Below are 13,803 nucleotides of genomic sequence, written 5' to 3' on the forward strand. Positions count from 1 at the left end.
CCGTCGATCTGGTCGGACCCAACCCTCGGCTTTTTGAGCCCATGTTGCTTTAATTTATTTGTTGGTCATTCGACACCTCATGGTGAGCCAAAACGGAATATTGGTCCAATGCAAACCGATCGAGATCCATGTACATTTTTGTGTATTCTGTAATTATTTGATAGTATATTTGTAAGGATTTTATTTGTACATTCCATTCATTCGTTATAAGGATCCCTGGTCGGTGAGCAAGAGGTCTGAGTGTAGAACCGGTTGAGTCAATCCATTAAACCCAAAGACATTAGATTCCATAAGTCGCGGTTTCGATTCGCACGGGGAATCGACCACCATGGTTCGGTGAGCCGTAGAGCGAGGATAGTGAACCGATTCCTCGACGTAAGAGCTTACTTTTCTCTTGGGTTCTTAATCCGAATGAATCGTTTCACCGAATTTACGGTGTCAAAACGGGCAAAAAGAGCACAACCCTAAATCAAGCGGTAAATAAATAAAAACGACAAGCCCTAGGCAAATAAATTACCAAAAGGGCGTGCAGGATATAGGCCCGAATGTAATCGAACCCTCGAACTCGGAATTTTCAGTTCTGCATGACCATTGCCTTAGCATACTAGGTGTATCCCTTACCCCCTAGACCTTGGTAACTTACCGGCCCTCAACCCTCGGATCGTAAAATAGTAAGTGGCAACTCCTTCTCACGCGTGTCCATCACGCACCCCTGGGAAGGTGGACATTCCCAAGCCGTGCACATAGGCGCGCGCATGCAGACCCTGATGAGAGCACATTCCGATCCTCACAATGTTATTACATTGTCATCACATACCTCATACACAACCAACATACATAATCACACCGCATACCTCAAGTCAAAATGAAATATAAAATGGCAATATCTCTCAAATCCTTTCACACAATATAACAAGATTGATTCCTTAACCTAACTATCACAATATTCTTCTTAAATAATTTATATAACTATAATATATCATTTCACAAGGGAATAAAGGACTCACCGATAACTCCAAGAAAAATAGCTCATTAGGTCGCACCTTCAGAGTGCAAGAATTCAGTCTGCTCGATCCCTATGATTTGCAAACATAAATTTAGAGAATAATTAACATAGCACCGTTACGGCTTCCACACCTCCTACAATCTTCTTTAGAGCCTATTATTTTCAGTAAGTCCCGATTTATATATGTATAGATATACATATATCATATTCATTATAGCCATTTCTCATCTATGTCAAAAACTACTTAAAACAATCTCCATAATTCTTATTTAAACAAACCTGATTGTTCTTGTCAATTTCAAGGTAAATGAGAGATTCATAAAAGACCAAAAATATATAATCACAGTAATAGCAATAACCAAATAATACTCTATACAAGAAATTTGACATCATGAAACTCAAGGCAGTAAAGAATAATCTCCTAGCATTGCCTATCCAATATTATTTATAAAAATTTATAATAACTTGTCTAAACTAAAATAGCAATAACTAGAACTTTAGTAATTTAACAACAATAGATATAATTGAATTCAGTAACCATATCTAGTTAGTACAAATTGAACAACAATCGTTATTCTTTAGCTACCTCACCAACTCACATATCTAGCTAGCTCCCAACTTCCCCAAATTTTCACCTCAACTAACGGTCATTCTAAAACTCAATTTTTGATCCATTTCATCTAATTCCCTAAATTCATTATTTCATTCGGATCATAACTCAAGCAAATGAAATGTGTTCTTAATTACTTCACAAACACAACTCCCATTTTAACTCAATAAACTAACTATAGAACATTGAAGCAATAGCTAGCAATAAAGGAAAAACCGAATGCCTCGAAGGTCCTAAGACCCTGAATAAAATACAAATCCTACTTATTAACTAACTACTTGAACAGATTTTCACTTCATAGCCCATAGAAACAGTTAACGTTAAGTAAAATGGAGATCTAACCAAACGAAAGAAAACAAGAATGCAACTATATACATACCCAAACTCTGTCAATATCCAACTGAAAATGCAATACTAACTCTTCCTTGTGAGATGACATCTATCTCGATAGTTCTCTCTCCCTCGTTGTTCGCCATCTCAATAAGACTAAAAAATACTTCCATGGAAAAGTCTATTGCTTATATTTACTATGCTTCTATAAGAATATAAATGATAAGAATGAAACTTCCCCTACCTTCCACTAATCTATTTACAGTACTTTACCTCAAACAAATCTAAGGAAAAATGCTTCTTGCAATAACCAACCAAATCAATATCTAGCTCACAAATTTAAGCACCATCAATGTGGCCTAGCTTAGTTCACTAAACGTTCAAATGTATTAGTCTAAGTTATTCCATCAATTTCTCTAATTTAGTCATTCAACTAACTTCTTGTTTCTAAATCCATAGCAAGAACACAATCAAATAAATAAAGCTCAATCAAGAAGAATTGGCAACATACCTAAGCTATCCCATAACCTAATTCGATGCAGTTAAGCTTTTCCCCATTCGATGCCTCTCTCATCAGTGAGCTCCTCGACATCAGAACGAAGCCAAGCCAGCAAGAACAAGCAAGAGGAACATCAAATCGGTAAAGGTGAGAAGCTAGGGAATCAATTAGAAGCTCATGAGATAGAAAAAGAGAAGCACGGACAAGCTTGACGAAGCTCGAGCAGGTCGTCAATGGCAGGCTCTTGTTCTCCTCCGTCTATTATTCTCTCTCTCTCTCTCTCACCCTCTATTTCTTTCATTTCCCCCCAGCCCTAGGCAGAACAAGAAAAAGGAAAAGAAGGAAGTCAATGGCGGTGGGAGTTCGGCGAAGAATTTGGGTCCACGTGGAGCCCATGCCTCCATTTCTTTTCTTTTTTTTTTTCTCCAGCAGCATAAAAGTCCATATATATAACATATTTCTATATATATAAGTATATGTGTATGTATGCATATTGAAAAATATGTCGGGTCTCACATGGGTGCTACTTGGTGGTCACAATATAGTTGAGTAGGACCGGATAATGTGACACCAAATGATGAAAGTTGACTGTGTAGCCAAATAACTTCACTAACTATAGCTACCATAGCTATGTCAGCTTTAGTATATGAACGAGATACAGTTGTATGTTTCTTGGTCTTCCATGAAATTGGACTACCTCCGAGTGTTATGAAGTGGACCGTGACTGACCTTCGAGTCATGGGACAGCTAGCCCAATCAGAATCACAATAGGCTACTAGCTCCATGGATTGTGGTCGGAGAAAAATTCCCTATCCCAGTGATTGTTTCAAGTATCAAAGTATGCGCATTGCTGCCATCCAATTATCTTGGCGTGGATCCAGCATGAATTGAGATAAAATGTGAACATAATAAGATAACTCGGGACGAGTGATTGTCAGGTAGATGAGGCGACCAATGAGACAGCGATATCTGCAAGGATCAGACAATGAAGAACCCGAATCCGAAGATAATCTGTGATGTTGTTCCATGGGAAATGAAGAAGGTCGAGAACCGAGCACGCCACATTCTGTAAGTATATCAAGGACATATTTTCTCTAGTTAAGGAATAATCGTTTGTCCATCTGAGTGACTTCAATCTCAAGAAAATAGCGCAAAGGATGTAAATCCTTAATACGAAAACATGGCCAAATATTGCTTGAGCGAAGCGCAGAACTCTGAGTTATTTCCGACAATGATTAAATCGTCAACATACACTAGAACCGCAAGAAAATTCTCATCTTTCTGCGGAGTGAATAATGAGTGGTCGACGCTGGATTGAGCAAGTCCATAATTGTGAAGCGCGGTTGCAAATTTGGAGAACCAATTCCTAGATGCTTGTTGTAGGCAATAAAGAGATTTACGTAAGAGACATGCATATCCTGGACGCCGATAAGAAAATCCCGGCAGCATGCACATATAAACTTCCTCAGTTAAATCACCATGTAGAAATGCGTTATGAACATCTAATTGGTGCATTTCTCAATTGTGAACAACAACCAAAGATAAAAGTACCCGGACTGTGACTAGTTTAGCCACTGGAGCAAATGTCTCGGTGAAATTGATCCATTCAACTTGAGTAAATCCCTTGGCAGCAAGACTAGCTTTGAGCCTCTCGACACTCCCATCAGCATTTCTCTTGATTTTGAAGACCCATTTGCATCTTGTGGGTTCCTTATCAGGAGGTATTGGCTCGATCGTCCATGTCTCTTCATTCATGGTAGCACGCCAATGAGGATCTTGAAAAGCTTCTTTGTAAGACCTGGGCTCAACATCAGAGTCTAACACAGCAGTGAATGCAAGATGTCGGCTAGTAAACTTCGAATAAGAAAATAATTGCTCAAGGGAGGCGGACTTACTCGAGCAGGACGAAGGAGCTGGTAAGATGAAGGGGGGAGGGGGTTCGAACGATAGCTGTGTTACACACGAAATCCTTCAGATAGTCGAGGGGATTACGAATTCTTTTTGAGCAACAAGATTGTTGTGTCAAATGTGTCTTTGTTCCAGGTAAAACTGGAGCCAATGGAAGCCCTTCTTTTACACGATAATTCGATTCTATAGACTATGGGATCGCTGTCATAGATGTTAAACCTCTAGTGGAAAGCTTTTGCGACAAATTCTGCTTTGTTGCAGGCAAACTCGAAGCAGGAGAAAGCTCATGCTCTGTAAATGAAGCCATATATGCAGATTAGGGAAGAAAAATCCCAATCTCGAGGGATAACCTTCTAAAAGGGTGAGAAGCTGATATGGGTTGTGGGTTTCTCTATGGGCCTGTAATGTCTGGGCTACGATTTGTTGGTGAAAAGGATTCAGCCCGTCGCACTGTATTGGGCTGAAGTCTTTCTTTAATGGGATGTGGAAAGGGGCCCGGCTCATGTGAATTGTCCAGCCCAAAATTAAACTCTCCTCATCCTCATGGTTCGGCTAAGCCAGGAACAAAGGAGTATCCCTTGAATTGAGGTCATGTGAAACTCGATTATCTCGAGACAAAGAAAAAACGTCCTAATAGAATTGCATATCACTCAAAATAAATATCTCATGAGATTGTATATCATAAAGACGCCATCCTCTTTTTCCATATGGGTATCCTACGAAAATGCATTTACGCGAACTTTCTCCAAGCTTATCTCTATTTCGAGGCTGATCATGTGCATAGCATAATGAGCCAAATACCCATAGATGTGAATAATTGGGTGTCTTATTGAACAACACTTCATAAGGAGATTTACCCGATAAAGCCGATGTTGGTGTGAGATTGATTCAGTATGCCGCGGTAGAAACGCATTCGCCCCCAAAGCAAGTAGAAAGCTCGGCTTGAAAAAGGAGTGATCTAGCCACGTTGAGAGTGTGGTGATGTTTTCTTTCCACATGCCCGTTCTATTCCGTTGTGTTTGAGCAAGATGCCTGATGAATTATTCTATTCTGAAGAAAATACTCCCTGTAATTCCTTGGAAAGAAATTCTAAGCCATTATCGCTTCGAATGATTTTAACAAATTTCTCAAATTGGTTCTTCACTAAGTTACAGAAACCAATTAACTTCTGTTTAGCCTTGGTTTTATCGGGCAACGGGTAAAGCCATACTACTCTACTAAAATCATCAACTACTGTCGGGAAGTAATAAGCACCGGTAATCGATTTAACTCGATATGGTCCCCATAAGTCACAGTGGACCAATTGAAATAAATGACTTGCTTTATTAATACAAATAGGAAACGAAGATCGAGTCTGTTTTTCCCTATGACAAATATCACAAACTTTGTCCCCAGTTTTATTTGAATCATATGCAAGTCCTTTGAAATTAACACCTTTTGATGGGTGTCGCAACCGCCTGTGCCATAATTCACTGTCCTCATGAGTAGCCGGTGAAGCAAAGGCCGATGAAGACATATGTCTCAAATAATAGAGAACCCCCACCCCTAACCCCCCCCCCCCCCCCTCCCCGCGGACTATTCACCCACTCCAAACATCTTCCTCATGGCTAGGTCCTGTATCAAGCACATGTCAGTGAGAAATACCACTCAGCAATTCAAATTAGATGATAATTGAGTAATTGAGATTAAATTGCATTGGAAGGATGGAATTCCTAAGACTTCATTTAAAATGAATTTATCCCAAATATGTATATCTCCAATTTGAGCAGCTCGAACCGATTGCCCAAGAGGAATTGTAACCCAAAAATTCTAAATGGGCCGTATGGACTTAGATAAGAGATTAGCCGAGCCAGTCATGTGGTGTGATGCTCCTGTATCAATAATCCAACTAACACTTGGATCAGGTGAAATGAAATTATTACCAACAAGAGGCTTGGTGGTCTCATCTTAATTTCCTATCATATTCAGATTTGTCTGGAATAGAGCGAACTAGGCCGGAGAGAGCTCAGATAGTTGATTGGGCTACCATGTGCACTGGGCCAACTGTTCATTTGTTTGGACAACATTAACCTGGCCTGATTGCCTGTTGGGCCGTGTGGCTTGGGATTATTTGTTGGCTCCTCTCCTCATCTGCTCATAATCTGTCTGCTTCGTCTTCCCTTTGGCTTTCCAGTTCGTTGGTTTGTCGTGTAGTTTCTAGCAGGTACTTCGAATAGGGCCGATAAGATGGCAGCAGTCGCAGAACAGGCGGCCATTTGAATGGATCTCTGGCCGGCCTCCCTCTTCTTTTACAAAGAAAGTAGCCACATCTGTTCCTGTCTCATTCACATGGGATACAATCTTCTGCCTCTCCTTGTGTACAACCATGGAGAATATCTTTTTAAGAGAAGGAAACGGTTCCATAGTCAAGATATTAGATCGTACCATACTGAATTCGAGGTTGAGCCCCATAAGAAATTAATAGGATTTCTCCTTCTCCCTTTGCAATGCATTAGATGTTATAGCTTCACAGGTACAATGAGTCATCTCAAGAAAATTCTCGAGTTCATCCCACAACCCTTTTGACGCCGAATAACACATGGAGACGACTAGCCCTTCCTGCTTCATAAGACAAATTTGAGACTTGAGTTCATAGGCTCTCATTTCATTACCTTAGAAAAACCTTTCATTGAGATCATCCCATAGATTCTTTGCATTTTGAATGCTGGAAACATTGGGCTGGAGCTCCTGATCAATAGAATTGGACGGCCACGTCACCACCATGGAATTGCAGGTAATCCACTGTTGATAATTGGCATTCCCTTCATTCAGCTTCTATATCGTTCCATTAATGAAGCCTATCTTGTTCTTTGCAGCCAGTGTTGTCCACATAAGTTTCGACCAGGTGAGATAGTTCTCGTCATTGAGAATGCACAAGATCAGTTGATTTCCTGATCCATCAGAAGAAGACACAATGTAGGGAGATGGAGTGTTGAAAGCCATCAAATGATTGATGAACAGAAAACGAATATCAATGATAATGTGATCGGTCTCAAGCAAACTTATCTCTAATACCATGTACAAAATCGAGAATTTTACGAATGATTTTGTTTAAATTCATTGATATAGCCATGAGCTAAAGAAATACAAGGAAAGAGTGCTAAATGTTACAAGTAATTAATCATGTCACCTATCTATCCCATAATACAATACTATATACAAGGAAATAAATCATGGAAATCACGGGAGGGATGATATCCCGTAATAATAATAGTATAATTATCTCGAAGTTGGCAGGCTCTATCGCTCGTTAGCTTGCAGGTCATTGTACGAATTCACACAACCGTGCCTTGCTTGGTGGTGACAGGACTTGCAAATCGGAATGACCACCTGTACTCCACTGTTCGTTTCATGTCGATGCACCTCGTTGTTCACTCGATAAGCTTCCTCTAACGGGTGCTTGAACTGGAATCACTATGACATGTATCCTTGTGATATACATGGTTTATATAACATATACATATAATATGCATTGAGTCGAAGTCAGCCTAGTGGTTTTACGCCCTTGAGGCACAAAGACGTAGATCATTCACCATGAGCTACTCTTGGCAAAATCACTTTGAGAGAAGGTTAGCTGAGTTGGACTCCGAGGGGGTCCACGGTTCCAATTATCGCTAGGGACTAACTCGAAAACGACTGATGTTGGATTGGTGCAACGATCACTCGGACTACAATTGTCGCTTTATGCCAAGCATGACGGGCGTGGAGCAGCCTGCGCCCCCGACAGGAAACACCTCGATGCCTACTCGATAATGCCACTCTTGGGTCAAAGCCTTTCGTGAATTTTGTCTTTCTGTCCCTCGCCTCCTTCCTCAATAGAGGAAAATCCAGGTGAAAGATAAGGTTTTCCAGACATACCTTGGGCTTTGCGATTGTGGAATCAAAACTAGGATATTCCATCACTTTGTCCACTCAAAATAATCTTAGATTCGCTCCATTCATACACACACACACACACACATATATATATATATATTTGCACATATGTATGTGCATCAATAGACTGCTGGGCGGAAGCAAGAACTTATTAGTCATGTCTCTGAATACGGTAAATTTGATGAATGATTCTCGAGAATAGTTCCGCTCATATCCTTTTGTATCGTTTCCCACATACGGTGCTAAATGATGGAGTCGAATTTGTACCTCAAAACCTGCAAACAAGGGAGATCGAGGGTTTTTGATGCGGCAAAAGACGTGGCAAATCGATATATCAAGAAAAACAGGTTCTGACAACCCTGTCTCAAGGGAAACGGCCTCCGAAGCCAAACAGGGAATTTTATGGCCTCAAACAGACAATTTTATGTTATTTGGGCGTTTTTTCAATTTTTAGGGAATAGTTTATTTTACTGAATAGTTTATATCCTTCGTTATAATTTCGTTTAAGCCTATTTAAGCGTTGTAAGCCCTAGGGCTAAAGACAATAGTTTTTTGGATGAATAAAATTTCAAGAGAGTACTTTCTCTATTATCCCAAATTCGGGATTGATTGAATCAACGAATTTGATACCTATTCCCTAGTATTCGTAGAATCAATAGTTTATAGAAGATTATTTTCTGGCATTCGTGCGCGAATCAACAAATTACAATTATTTTTTAATTCCACTGTGTCAATTGGTATCAAAGCCCATGGTAATGATCCTGGGGGCGTGTATGCGTAGGAGCCCACACCACGCTAGTGATTTCCGAGTTCAGAAGTAGAAGCCCAGCTCGTAGTCATTGACCCCTCTCGCCCGAGTGTGGAAGAAGAAGCCCACCTCGAGGTAGTTAAGGCCTGAGTCCGGAAGAGATAAGAGACCAGCTCGAGGTAAGTTATTGAGGGCGGACAGTTAAGGTTCACGTGACTTGTGTAGGCAAATCATGAGAAAGACCACACGGTGCCACGTGAGGGTGGGTGATGCGACAGAGGTAGTGGCAAATCGGTACCTAGAGAAAAATAGGCTCTGATGACTCTATTTCAAAGGAAATGGCCTCCGGAGTAAAACTCACTACTTTGCCATGATTTTTCGATATTTAAGGCAAATTTCATCGTTTAGGGCCTCAAACGGGCATTTTATAGTTATTTGGGTGTTTTTGCAATTTTAGGAAAGTTTATTTCTTTTCATGCAATTTAGGTTTTCTTAATCCCTATTTAAGCTTTGTAAGCCCTAGGGCTGAAACAATTAATTCGGATTTATCAATAAAGTTCAGTGCTTTCATGCTCTTTGTCCAATCTCGGAGTCTATTCAAGTTTGATGTCTATTTCCTAGTATTCATAGAATCAACAGGTAGTAGAAGGTCGTAGTTCATGTATTCGTGCACGAATCAACATGTCTATGATAGGTTACTTGCGTGTACGCTGCGTCAGTTGGTATCAAAACTGTGTTCGTTCTTGGATCAACGATGCCGCCCAAGAGGAGGGATCGTGTGGAAGATATTCATGATCATGAAAATCTGCGACATCTGGAGCAGAGGCTGGATCAGATGGATCAAAGGGATTAAAGGATGGATCGTATGATGGAGCAGCTAATACAGCATGTGGCTGCACTTATGGAGAACCAGAATCGGCGAAACCCTAACTTGAATTCAGACCTTGATCAAGAGGAAACTGAAGAGGAGTCAGAATGAGAGAATTATTTTGCTGATATTCCAAGAAGACAGCAAAGGGGGCCAATCGAGGGAGACAGGCAGCGATGGGAGGCGAGTATTCGGACCGATATTCCTGAATTCCAAGGGGGCTTGCAGCCAGAAGAGTTCCTAGATTGGCTAACGACAATAGAAGAGATTTTGGAGTTCAAGAAGTACCTGATGCTAAGCGGGTACAGCTTGTGGCGACTCGGTTACATGGTAGGGCGACGGCTTGGTGGCAGCAGGTGAAGCTTACCCGTAAAAGGATGGGCAAACGTAAGATCACGTCGTAGAAGAAGATGAAGAAAAAGATGAGGGCTGTCTTTCTGCCCTATAACTTTTAGCGGATCATGTACCAACACCTGCAGAATTTGAGGCAGGGCAGTAGGTTGGTGGACGATTACACCAACGAGTTCTACCAGTTGGTTGCTCGAAACGAGCTTCAGGAAACCGAGGATCAGCTAGTGGCGAGATATATTGGCGGGCTGAGAGTGTTACTACAGGACACGGTCAATTTGTTCGACCCTGTCAATGTGTCTTCTGCCCATCAGAGGGCCTTGATAGTTGAAAGACAGCAGAAGCGAGTCAACAACGGGATGTTCAGTGGAGGTGTCACCATTGCAGGAACTGGTGGGGTCGTACGGGTCGGTGGTATTAGTACTGTCCAAGGGGTTCCATCGAGGTCTGCTAGCATTGGTCCGAGCAGTAGTGGAGCGAAGTGCTTCAAGTGTGGAGAACCCGGACATCGACAATCTGAGTGCAGAAAAGGGGAAAAGATAGCGATGTTTATCGAAGATGATCAGTCTGATGACGCAATTTATGTAGCAGGAGGTGATAGAGAGGCCGAGTTTAACGAGGAGGAAGAAATTGTGACGAGATGGGGTGCCCAATCTGGTGGTGAGGAGGTCCTGTATGACCCCGAGAGCTGCGGACGAAGACTGGCTAAGTAACAGCATCTTCCAATCTACTTGCACCATCGGGAATAAAGTCTATCGTTTCATGATAGACTTGGGCAGTTGCGAGAATATCGTGTCTGCTGAGGCCGTGTAGAAGTTGGGCCTGTGCACTGAATAGCATCCCAAACCGTATAAGTTGACGTGGCTGAAGAAAGGAGGTGATGTTAGCGTGTCGAAGCGTGCCCTAGTGACGTTTTCTATTGGCTCATGATACAGAGATTTTGTTTGGTGTGATGTTGTTATAATGGATGCATGCCACTTGCTATTGGGGAGGCCCTGGCAGTTTGACAAGAGTGTGAGCCATGATAGGAGGACCAAAAAATACAGCTTCACGCATAAGGGTTTAAAGATTGTACTGGTTCCAAACAGAGACGGGGACACCAATGAGCCCCGACCTGCGAATCCAGCTTCCGCAACCAACTTGCTGTCCCTTGCTCGGTTTCAGGAGGAGTTGCATGATGCAGAGTTTATGTTTGCTCTCGTGGGCAGGGAAGTTGTGGAGGAGGGCGTTACGTCTTGTGAGTCCTTACCGATTTTGAAAGAATTTCAGAATGTCTTTCCTGAGGAACTGTCAAATGGTCTACCACTTTTACAGGACATCCAACACCTTATCGATCTACAGCCTGGTGCGTCCCTTCCGAACAGGCCACACTACAGGATGAGCCCGGCTGAACATGAGGAGTTAAGGAGACAGGTGGAGGAGTTGGTTTCGAAGGGGTTCATTCGAGAGAGTATTGGCCCATGTGCTGTACCGGCGCTTCTAGTGCCTAAGAATGATGGATCATGGCGTATGTGTGTGGACAGTCGAGCCATCAATAAGATAACAGTCAGGTATCGTTTTCCCATTCCTCGCTTGGATGATCTGCTTGACCAGCTGAGTGGTGCTAGGATTTTTACTAAGCTGGACTTGAAGAGCGGTTATCACCAGATTCGGATTCGTGTTGGAAATGAGTGGAAGACCGCATTCAAGACTAGGGAAGGGTTACATGAGTGGCTGGTGATGCCTTTCGGGCTGTCAAATGCGCCGAGTACGTTTATGATAGTAATGAATTAGATCCTACGGCCTTTCATTGGTAGGTGCGTGGTTGTGTATTTTGATGACATTTTGATCTACAGCCTCGACCCCAAGCAACATCTGACCCACTTGCGAGAAGTTCTTTCTGTCCTTCGACGCGAGAAATTTTATGATGCAGTGAAGAAGTGTATTTTTATGAGGTCGAAAGTTCTTTTTTTGGGTTATATTGTTTCTGCTGATGGCTTGAAGGTGGACTCGTCCAAGGTCGAGGCGGTCAGACAGTGGCCCAGACCTGCGAATATTACAGAAGTAAGGAGTTTCAATGGTTTAGCCTCCTTCTACAGGCGGTTTATTCCCCACTTCAGCAGTATTATGGCTCCATTAACTGACTGCATGAAGGGAGGTAGATTCGGGTGGACTAAGGGGGCAGAAACGGCATCCCAAAAGATTAAGGAGCGTTTGACGACCACCCCGATTCTTGTCCTGTCTGATTTTCAGCAGCCCTTTGAGCTGCATTATGATGCATTAAAGGTAGGGATTTGAGCAGTCTTGAGCCAAAACAACGGGCCAATTTCCTTTTTCAGCGAGAAGCTGACGAGGGCGAAAGTGAGATACAGTACATACGACGTGGAATTCTATGTTGTAGTGCAGGCGGTGAAGCATTGTCGACATTATCTTTTCCATAAGGAGTTCATCTTGTACACCGACCATGAGGCCCTTAAGCACCTCCATAGCCAGGATAAGATGTTAGCTCTTCATGCATCATGGGTGGCTTACCTGGAGCGTTTTACTTTCGTGGTAAAGCACAAGAGCGGAGTCACTGACCGCATTGCTGATGCTCTTAGTCGAAGGCGAAGCATTCTGAGCAGGATGACAGTTAAGGTACCTGGTTTTAGTTCTTTTGCTAAATTGCTTGAGGTCGATCCCTATTTTGCGGTGACGTTAGCTAAAGTTCGGGCTAGAGAAAGAACAGAATACGTGTTGCAGGATGGTTTTCTTTTCAGGGGAAATCAGCTTTGTATCCCTGAATGTAGTTTGAGGGTGCCCATTATTCAGCAATTACATGGCGAGGGGCATGTGGGGAGAGACAGGACCTTGCAGCTGGTCCGGATATCCTATTTCTGGCCTACAATTTGTAGAGAAGTGGAAAAATATGTGCAGCGTTATAAAGTTTGTCAAGTGTCTAAGGGTACTGCAACTAATGCAGGGTTGTACATGCCCCTGCCAATTCCCTCGCAGCCATGGGTGGATATCAGTATGGATTTCGTCCTAGGCTTGCCTCGGACCCAGCGAGGGAATGATTGTACATATGTGGTCGTCGATAGGTTTTCCAAGATGGCACACTTTATTCCGTGCCAGAAGCCTACTGATGCTGTGCGGATTGTTCAGTTGTATTTTTGGGAGGTATACTGTCTGCATGGTCTGTCGGTCTCTATTGTGTCTGATAGGGACACCCGTTTCCTAAGTCATTTATGGCAGAGCCTTTGGAAGATGGTGAACACCCAACTAAACTTCAGTATTGCGTATCACCCGCAGACAGATGGATAGACAGAAGTGGCTAACAGGTCCTTGGGCAATCTGTTGAGGGGTTTAGTAGGGGAGCACGTGAAGAGCTGGGATCAGAAGTTAAGCCAGGCAAAGTTTGCGCATAATCACGCTGTTAATCCAAGCACTGGTTTCAGTCCCTTTCAGGTGGTATACTCTGTTACCCCCATGGGTCCCCTTGATCTGTTACCTGTGCCGGGTAAGACCAAGGTCCATGGTAAGGCGGCTTACTTCGTTCACGGACTGCAAGAGATTCATGAGGCTATGCAGAATAATTTAGAGCAGTCTGCCA

The 13,803-nt window shown here is 42.5% G+C and overlaps 1 long non-coding RNA gene across 1 annotated transcript; it reads right to left on the reverse strand.

The window, feature by feature from the left end:
* Positions 1–465: 465 nt before the first annotated feature.
* On the reverse strand, positions 466–2,745 carry LOC116203697. Its single transcript, XR_004156294.1, has 3 exons — positions 2,458–2,745; positions 1,008–1,076; positions 466–764 (listed from the first exon to the last, which is right to left on the reverse strand). It is a non-coding gene; the product is annotated as an uncharacterized LOC116203697 (long non-coding RNA).
* Between the last annotated feature and the right edge of the window lie 11,058 nt (positions 2,746–13,803).

This window comes from Punica granatum, chromosome 4 (genome assembly GCF_007655135.1).
Source record: "Punica granatum isolate Tunisia-2019 chromosome 4, ASM765513v2, whole genome shotgun sequence".
Classification (NCBI taxonomy): domain Eukaryota; kingdom Viridiplantae; phylum Streptophyta; class Magnoliopsida; order Myrtales; family Lythraceae; genus Punica; species Punica granatum.